Here is a 10,673-nt window from a genome sequence, read left to right as displayed (position 1 = left end):
TAAGGCAGGCTCCCTGAACAAGCCCAGATCACTCACTCTCTTATGCATCCCACACACACTGGTGAACAAGGAGTCACTCTTCATTCACTGAACATTATGCAAGTATATATTGAAGATCCACTACGGGCCAGACCCATGGCTAGTGCTGAGAATACAATGGTGAGCAAAACAGAACCAATCCACACCCTCCTATTACTCACATAGAGTCACAAAAATAGAATTCCAAGGGCTGTGAGGAAAAGGTGCAAGGTGCTACGAGGATCATTTAACAGAGGGATGTGAATTAGTCTGAGGGATGGGGGTGGGGTAGGAAAGACATTCCCGAGGAAGTAGAGTTTGAGGTGAAATCAGAAGGATGAATAGGAGTTAGTTAGACTAAAGGGGATGTGAATGTGTTGGGGGAGGGGAAGCTTTTTAGGCCCAGGTCAGAGAAGGAGGTGAATGAAAGATGAACCGTGGTGGGATCCCCAAGGGGGAGGAGGTGAGCAGTGAAATAGGAGCCTCAAGTGTCAGGCAGGAGCGAGAATATAAATGGTCTCGGTCTCGTGGCACATGTCCATGGCTTTGGAAATCCATGGGGGCTTGCCCAGTGGCATAGTGGATAAGTTCGTGGGCTCCACTTCGGTGGCCCGGGGTTCGCAGGTTCGGATCCTGAGCACGGACATACGCACTGCTCGTCAAGCCATGCTGTGACGACGTCCCATATACAAAATAGAGGAAGATGTGCACAGATGTTAGCTCAGGGCCAATCTTCCTCACAAAAAAAAAAGAAAGAAAGAAAGAAAGAAAACCCTGGAAAAGTCTTAAGCAAAAGAATAACATAAACAGATTTTAATTTTAAAGCATTCTAGCTCAAAGAAGAAGAAGGAATTGAAGGGATGTGGTGGCAATGGTGGAGGTAGAAAAAAGTAGACAAATTAAAATAAATTTTTAGTGAAATCAACAGGGCTTGTTAGATTAGTGGAAAAGAAAGTGTTCAAGCTTGTGGTCTATAGTGAGCACAGAAGTCAAAAGTATTAGGAATGCTGATTCTATTGGTCCCTTGAAATTCTGAAGAATAAGAAACAGCAAAATGAGTCACCAAAGACGTATTTACTACATTTGCAGAATTCTATTTCTATCCATTCATCTGTCATAAGATGATGACATCAACCCTAGTGCAGTGGCTTGATTGAGTATCAGGCTGGAAGGCAATCCCACAAAGATTCATCTGCAGGATCTTGGCTGGGCTTGATTAGAAATCCTGAAGAAAATCAGGTCATCCTTTGAAAACCATGCTCTAGGTGGTTCGTCCTCAGTAGAACTGCCAGCTGGAATCAGCAGGGAACCGTCTCGTGCTATTTGTAAAACTGAGCTGGGTATTGCTTGCAGCTGGATTAGAGTAATATATCTATTTTGTCCAAGAATATCAGAGCAGACTGTTTTTCTCCCCCTCCCTGACTGTGCCTACTTATTCTTTAAGACAGTGTGTGTGGGTCGAGTTGTGAGCTTGTCTCCTTTACTGTTTAGGTACATATTCCAAACAAAAGGTCTGCTTTCACTTGGCTTAATTAGAGACTGTAGAGAAATCCATTCATGTGTTGGCAAGATGTGTTAATTCTTTCAGGCTGGTGTAGCACTAATTACCACTTGGGAGTGGTTATTTGGTCAATTCAGTTCCATTCAATCAACATTTATGGAACAGCAGGCACTAATGTACCAGGCTCTGAGCTGTGCACTAGGGACATAAGGATCCATAAGAAATAGGTATGGTCTTTGAGGAATTTACAGTGTAGTGAGGAAAGAAACATAGATAATTAATTTAGTTCAAGTCACCTCTACAGAGGACCTACTATGAGCCTACTGCTCCCATTACCCTATTGGTACCCATAAACAACTGACTTATGAGCTTAAGCACATGAGGATGTACATCTTCCTGTAGGGTGCTTGGAAAAGGTACAAATTAGAGAATTGAGTTGATGTCATGTCATTTTCTAATCAGCCCTATGATGACAAAAGTTCCAAATAGTGTTATTTTGGCTCACACCTAAAACTTAGCCTTTGATTTCTTGCCTGCCCTCCATCTTTGCTACCCATCTTTTATGTGAAAAGTTTTCTCTACCCTATTTAAGACTGACAACAGCAAAAATACCTACCACCTCATTCTTTGACTCACAAGATGGAAAAGAAATGACTGGACTTACAGGGTAAAGTCATAAACAAGGGCACATGGTAGAGAAACCACTCCATTTCCACCTTCCCAGATACACATGAAGGATGGGTCTTGCTTATGTACATTGGTATTTATATGTGTTGGTGCCCATGAACCCAATACATCATTGGGGATTGAGGCCAGGCCAGGGTGGATATGACACAGCCTAACTCTCTGAATCTGTCTGATACTTGCTGCTGCTTCCATGCTCAAACACTCACTCTGCTAGATTATTCAGTCACTTTCAGATAGACTCACAAATTTGTGTGAGCTGAGAGGTATCACAACGTAGCGACTCTCCATTAACGTGGGATGTCTTTCTAAAAAGCCACAGCTGATCGTGTATCTTTCGTGCTTATAAACTTCTGCTGGTTCTATGATGATACATTCCAAAATCATTTAGCCTCTGATTATCTGGCTCTTGTTAACCTCACTGACATAATTTCCTACCATTTCCCCACAGACACTCCGGGGTCCTCAAAGTTTCTGAACTTTGAATCTCTGAATATGTCGGGCCAGGTCACAGCTCATGCCCTTACACAGATCTCTTTTGTCTGCCAACAATGCCTTTCTCCCAGTCATTAATCTAGGCTCACTTCAAATATCCCTTCCTTTGGAAGCCTATTATCCTGTTCACCAATATTTCTGATTCTTTTCCTTTTCCAGACACATACAAGACTGCACTTCTGTACCCCCTTAAACTTGAGTGGCCAAGTGACTTGCTTTGGCCATGCAGTGGGAGAAGTTCATTCGTCACTTCGTGGAAACATTTGAGAGCCTATGCACAACCCTATATTCTCTCTTCCCCTGATGTACTAACTGAGGAAGCCAAGTGTTCAAGATTATGGAGCTACAGGATGGCAAATCTTCCTTGCAGCTCTGGGCCACTGTGTCACCACATGGAGAGCAGCTGCCCAGGGGAGTGACTGGACCACAGCAGAATCTTTATATGTGAGAAATAAATCCCTGTTGGGTTAAGGCCTTAAGAGGTTGGAGTTGTTTGTTCCCATACTACAGGCTACCCGTCTTCACCAATGACACCCAGCCAGCTCTTTCAGGAAGATTTACCTGCTAACTCTTCTGTATTCCCACAGTATTTTGTTAACATCTGTTTTAGTGAATACTACATTGTATTATAACTAATTTTTTATACATCCATTTCTCTCAGTAGCCTGAGACTTTCTTAAGGATGAGGGCCATGTCTTATTAATCTCTATATCCCCCAAACTGAGCACAGTTTCTGGAATATAGAAGTTCAATAAATATTTATTGAGACCTAGGTTCTATCCCTGGCTCTATTGAGCAATTCATTTAATAACTATGCGCTTTTAGCTACTTCTTGTGAAAATATAGATGAGAATGGCCTGTCTGCCCCCTTAAGGTCAAATGAGTTAATAAGAGTGAGAACACTGAAAACTAAAAGGATAGAAAACAATAAATTATAATTGTTATGAAGTAGGGCCAGCACTACTTGGGAAAACAGCAGAACTGGAAGTTGTCTGCAGAAAATATGGGGAGAATGTTTTTACATTCCTCTTATTTACATGCAATTCTCAAAGATTTTTCTTTCTTTTTGGAAAAAAAAACTTTTAAAAATCACTACGGAAGACAGAGGATCAGAGGAGGAGCAATTTCTCAGCCCCTAGAATCCTTGGACCAAATTCTCATCCTTCATTTCCTGTACCGTTCAGTTGGTGCCCTTCTGAAAATGATTCTCCTTACACAGAAGTTGGATCTAGTGCATTGTAGCAGATGCTACTGATGCCTTGTTCATCTCCCCCAGTGCTCACCACCCCTGAGCGCATGCAAAGCTTCTTACTGCCAACTTCTAACTATCTGCTCAAGGGCTTTCTCTGGCTATGGAAGTGCATTCAGTCTGCACAAAACTCAGGCCCAAAGTTGCTTGGTGACAATGCCCCTGGCAGCAGCCCTCAACCAGTGATGGAATAGATGTTGGCAGATAAATACCCCAGCTCCCTCACCTTTCTGGTGGGAGAGCTCTGAGCCATGTTTTACAAGGTGACTTAGAGGCCTCCTGAAGGACTGAGCCCTAGATGCCAATAGCAGCCCCTGCTCATTACACACCTCTACGGCTTCCTTCCCTCCCAGTTTTCTTTCCCACTCCTTTGTCAGTGCTTCCCAGGATTCCCCTGCAAATAAACAATTTGCACCAAACCCTTGTCTCTGGCTCAGCCTCTGGAGAACCCAGTGAAAAATATCTCACCCTCTCCAAAATATTTTTAATATAAAATATATTAATAAATATATAATTATTAAATAATAACGAGGAATAAAATAAATAAATAAACATATAAATAAAAACATATAAAACAAAATAATATGAAATTAAAAGTTACTACTGACTCCTGCACAAATAGACATTCTTCGGATTCATGGAGATTCTTTAGTGCAATGTCGTGTTATCAAAGAACCAATGTGCAAAACATTCTACTCCAGGTACTGTCCATCATAGGAAATTATTTCAAGAGCATCCTTCTTCTGACTCTAGGGGGGCGGATGGGCATTTAGGCAATCTACTGCTCCTTGGGAGGGTGTGGGATAATGGGAACCCAGGCTCAGATCTTCAAGAGGATTCCAGTCCTTCAGACTTAAGCATGAGATTTATCGCAAATGACACAAGTACCATCCCCCACAGCGTTGGAGCCTCGGTCTGTCTCGTTCTTGAAGTCTCTTTCCAGTCACTGGGGAAGCAAAGTACAGGACTGCTCTCCTGTCTTTTTCCTTCTCCCAACTTTGAAATGGCTGATTAAAATGAAGAGAGACTGTCTTTTATCAACATTCTGACAGCCATGGCAGAATTGTTCCTCAAACCTTATTACCTTTTGATTTCTAGCTTCTTCCCCAATATTGTTTTCTACATCTCAGAGAATAAATTAGATACCATTTTCACTGTGGCTTGAATACACACTGTGGATGTGAGAGCTGAAGCTTGCCTCCTGACCAGTAAAGCAGGTCCCGGAGAAAGAAAAGATAACCACAGAAACCATTTAGCCCCGGATCCGTGGCAAGGAGAGAAAAAATGCCACTGAGAGTATATTAGAAATTCAAAAATTCATGTTCATTTTAGCAAATGGAATTAATTCTTTTATTCACATGAAATCTCTCAGGTTATAATGAAGGCTAATTATTAACAACAAAGAAGATTTGAGAGGCAGGTTGAGAGAGAAAATATATACCAACTCGGGCTGGACATATATGTGTGTCCTGGTCATTTCAGCCACTTTCCCAATCAGCACTGATGGCAGAGAGTCATCCACATTGATTGCTAAAGAGTTGAAGTGATTGTGTCACCTGCTGTGTCACAGTTCAGGCATTTGGGGTGAGAGTGCTTTGCTCTGTAAAATGACCATTGGAAGCCTTTCAGAATTCCTAGCTAAATTTGAAAAGGGGGTTTGGGAACAATATAAATTTTTGCCAAACCAATTCAATAATTGACCCTAGGTGAAGAAACTAGAAGGGAGCCTGTTTTGGAAATAGAACATTTTCAAGCCAGAAGGTTGACATTCTCATATCATCCTCATTCTGGTATTCTTTTCTGTTTATGAATTGCTTTTTTACTGTATGTTTATGCACAATTAGTATAGTCCTAATAAATTGTTCACCAGGCATTTCACATTTCATGTATTCATTCATTCTATAAATATTTATTGAGAACTTACTATGCTTAAGACACTATCCAAAACTTACCTAAATAGAGAATAAAATTACTGATAAGCAGTGGGCTAAGTGAAGTGAAGATACTGACAGGATCTGGGGAACTGGGCATATACCACAAATGTTTGTGTGTGTATTTCTCTCTCTCTCACACAGACACACTTTCAGAATCCTGAGCATTCAAGCTCAACATGTAAGCAGGAAAATACCTCCATGATTTCTGGGGGTTAGGAGACCTGGAGAACTAAGCCTGATTCTGCCAGTGACTTTCAATTTGACCTTCAGCAAATGAATTCACCTCTCTCCACCTCAATTTCCTACGAAGGTGGAAGCTTTCTCTGTTAGTTTTACTGGTCTATCCTCAGCTCCCAGAATAGTTCCTAGCACTGGTAGAGCTCAATAAACATCTCTCGAATGGATGAATAAAATGGTCTGGTTTCAAATGGCTTGGGTCTAGTCTAGACACAGACAAATTGGAAAGGCTTAGCAACTGTTTCTGGCCTACGGCTTCACTAAAAACAAGCTTAGTGACCTCCTTGGCTCTTCACTTTAGGCCCAAAAGCTAATCAGAGGATTAGATATCCAATCACCCTGATGGTGAGGACTGGTGAGCACAAGGAAAAGAAAGGGCAGGGGGAGAAATTTACCCCAACGCCTGGCACAGAACTGGTACAGGTGTTGAGTGTAGGGAGGGTGGAGTGGGATGGGTGTGGGGAGATGGTTTTGGTGGTGGTAGAACAAAAATCAGTTCAGATCAGTCTAAGCTATTTATTAGGACGTCATAGAAAAAAAGGACTGAGTCAAAAAATCCAGTGACATCTTTGCTTATTACTTTGGGCAAATTTGCATGAATTTCTCTGTGATTCCGTTGCTTTTTGTATGTACATCTTTTATTGCCAACGTTGTAGTTCATTGTCAATATTTGTTTGCATATTTCTCACAAGGTTATGTGTTCACAGGGACTAAAACGCTTAGCACACAGCAAATGCTTAATAAATGTTTGTCGGAAGAATACACTATCTTTCCCGACATGAACATTCACAGATGTCATGTTACTGCCTTCCTGTGTGAACATTCAAAAAATTTAGTTTTATATTTGATATAACATTTCTTGCTTGTCAGGAAACAAAGATTTTAGTGCAATGTACTTTACCAAGTGAGAGAGGGAAGATACTTCCTCACGGCCCTCATCTGAGACATTTCTGAATTTCACTCCTTCTTCCGCTGAAATGATGAATCACTTCTCTACTTTCCAACAATTGGTACTTTAGGTCACCTACAAAACACACATCACGACCTTTAGAAAACCTATATAGACTTACCACAAAGGTAAATTGGGTAGTATTCTTTTTCTGTTGTGACAATATTGCATTTGCAATAAATAAAATCAGGAGAAGGACAGAAAACATTGTCTTCATTACAAAGAATGATTCCCACATAGGAAGTGGTTATTAAATTGGTTCATCAGGAATTGTCATTGAGCAAAATTTATTTTAGGCAAGGAAACAGATCTGTAAAGTATTGTTACAACTGGCCCTCTGCCAGTTAGCACAGAAATAGCCTCTTTGTATAGTACTTAAATTCATTCTAAAACAAATTTGACTTAAATATATTTTAATATGTTACAGGATGTTATAAGTCCGGGAGCCACCCCCCAAGAACAACCTGTTTGATAATTTATCTCACATTACACACTGTTGTCACTTAATAATTGGCTCCAATCTTATAAAACTTGAAGCATTAGGTCAAAATTTGATTTCCTAGACAGGGATTCTACTTGTTGAGAAACATGGACCTGGGTAAGAGGGCAGAAGCTCTCTTTCCTTGTGAAGGGTATAGGTCTCTGCCTGGTTTACTTCAGGCCACTAGTTGACTTTATAACTAAGTTCTCTTGACTAGTTCAGTTGGAAACTGCTGATTTGCCCATCTTCCCTCCGTGGCATCAGGGAGAGTAGCTCAACGGAAATGTTCTCTCCACCGGCAGTGACCTCTGTAGAAGGAGTACAGGCACTCTTTGGCCCTAGGGCTTTGAATTTGACTTAAACAACAATATATGAGTTTTCTTTCAGGCTGACCATTGTCAAATGACCAATCCTTTACTTCGTTGAGCAGAGCATTTTATGCCTAGAATGAATGCCTTGTTTCACCTTTTTATACGAGTGGGATTCATCAGTTTAATTTAAACAGCTAAGCATTCCAACTCTTAGATTTTCAAAAATCTGATAAGAAGCAGAAATGATTTTATTTATTGTAAAATTAAACCCTATTTATTGTAAAACTTTTCCTAGTAAAATTGGTAAAGAACTACTATTTGAAACATTGGCAAACCATTCTATTCATTCAACAAATTTGTATTGAAAGCCAGTTATGAAGTAGACTGTGCGCTGAGTTCTTTGAATGCAAAGACTCTGCCCTAGAAGAAGTCACAATCTATTGGAGGATGTACAAGCCAAAAATATATATTACAGAGTAATAACGACTATAGTAGAGTAAGGTTGTAGTATTGAGAAGCAATTTTAATTCAATTTCACTTGAGTTTCTATCTTGTATTATGCTTTCCTGGGTATTTTACATACATTTTCTCAATGCTGAAAGACCCTAATATAATCAAGGAATCATTGAGGATAATAATAGCTATTTTCAAAGCAGTTAAGGCCTTAAGAAAGACATTTTTGTGCACTTATATGGAATCTGTATAAGTAATTTAGTAAGGGTTGACCCATGTAAGAATATACACTTGTTTTTTGTCCAAATGGAGAAGGTGGGTAGAGGGATACAGAGAGCTGGAGACAAAGAATTTGGGAAAGGGTTTGCTGAGAACTCTGGGTAATGCAATAGCCAGAGGATTTTCATTTATTCCTTTGTTTACTGACCAAGGCTGTGTGCTTCCTTATACAACAGCATTCATTTAAAAAGAGAGACCAGGCCAGGAAGAGACTGGTTAGAAAGAATAAACTAGCTGAATTTGTCTGGGAAACAATCTGTTTCCACTTGCACTCCTACAATCTACCATTTATTGGGTGCCAACTCTGTGGGAGGCACTAAAGCTAGATGCTTTGAGAACATCAACTCAATTCCACCACTGTCATGCCAACCAGGCACTGTTAACCGCTCTTACAGATGAGGATGCTGGGCCTCTGGGCATTAAACAACTCATCTAGACTGACTCTTCATGGCAGAGCTGGACTAGGAACCCAGCTCTGTCTCATTCCACTACCTATATTGTCTCCCCTAATTTAGCAGTAGTAGTGGGTGCAAAAGAATTTTCTAAAGCCAGGATTATATAGGGGAAATGCTTAGAGATGCCCTGAGAAAAAAATCAGAACAGAAACATATTCACCTGCATCAGAAAGGAGATAGACAACAAATCAGAAATTGCTCATCTCTGCTGGCTTGCTTTTGCCTGCTCATTTCTGGGTATGTATTGGGTATTACAAAAATTGTTGATGCTATAACATAAAATTAATGAGATTGAAATGACAAAGGCCATAAACAATTAAAGAGACCAATTTCATTTAACACCAGCACGAGAAAATGTACAAAAAAGAAAATAAAGTGGCAGGTTTTTTCAAAACTGAGCTTCTGCAATACGTAAAAGAAAAAAATAGATTTCGTGTTCTACTGATAGTAGAAAATATATGCTTTATAAGTAATCATGGAAATTTACAAAGTCATCTCATTTTTCCCTTCCTTTCCCTATCTTATAGTCTCTTACATTGACTTTATAATATCTTTCTAATTGCTAATTTTTTTAAATTGGCTAGTGAAATAATTAGTAAACTCAGGCATACAGTAAAATTCTTTAAAAGGAAGAATACTTTTCCTTTGGCAAAGATACTACGTCAATTCAGACTTCTGAACTCTTCAGAATTGTTGGCACAGTAATAACGTTTGCTTTGTAATCTCTGTCAATAGAGAGTTCTTAACTTTTAATTTTAAAAAAACCTTTAACGTCTTTCAAAGCATCTCTATAGACCATTATTCACTCTGTGGGTTAGTTCTAAGATCCTTGTGTGGTATACAATTTTTGCTTCCTCTTTCATATTTTCTCATTTTTCCATTTGAAATGTAATCTCCTTCCAGACAACCAAAAGTCTTGATCTTCAATATTTTCATAACTTGAAAATATAGTTTCACTAACTGTGATGATGCAGTATCTAAAGAGAGAAAAAAAAAAAAACAGGAATAGAAACCTGGCTTTCTATTTCCCAGACCAAGAATTTCCATACCTCAAGGAAACTTTTTACTTGTTTGCTGGAATGGATGACCATACCTATTTTTTCAAATATCCGTGCCTTCAGATAGTATGGATTACCAGAAATACTTCTGGAACAGGGCCTTGCAGCCTAAATCAATTCTTTCTATCCTCTGTTGGCTGGATTAATTTCAAGAAGTCTCCCCTCCCCAGTGTTCACTCTTCAGAATACTGAGTCCCGGGTTTGCTAGGTGTGTATCCTTAAGAGATTGTTTAGCGTTTGGCTTCAACTGGGATGGTCTTTACACTATTACTGCTCTCTAAAAGTCTTAGGTTATAATATCAATGGCCTTTTAGTGCCTGATATTGGGAGGCTGGGGGACAGGCAAGACCTCACATCAATTTCCGAACAATGAGGGTGGAGCTCTATAGGAATGGAACATCCAACTTCACTCCTCTTGGGAGGAAAAGACACTAGCTCTGAGGCTGCAGTTAGATACAGTGAATGGTTGAACTCACCCATACCCTGGAAGAGTATCACAGCTCCAAAGGTGGTGTGATGTGATGTGGGCGAAGAATTGGCACTGGTAAACTTCAGGGTGCACAGAAGTC

This window comes from Diceros bicornis, chromosome 39, assembly GCF_020826845.1.
Source record: "Diceros bicornis minor isolate mBicDic1 chromosome 39, mDicBic1.mat.cur, whole genome shotgun sequence".
Lineage (NCBI taxonomy): Eukaryota > Metazoa > Chordata > Mammalia > Perissodactyla > Rhinocerotidae > Diceros > Diceros bicornis.
Note: the sequence above shows the minus strand (reverse complement) of the source record.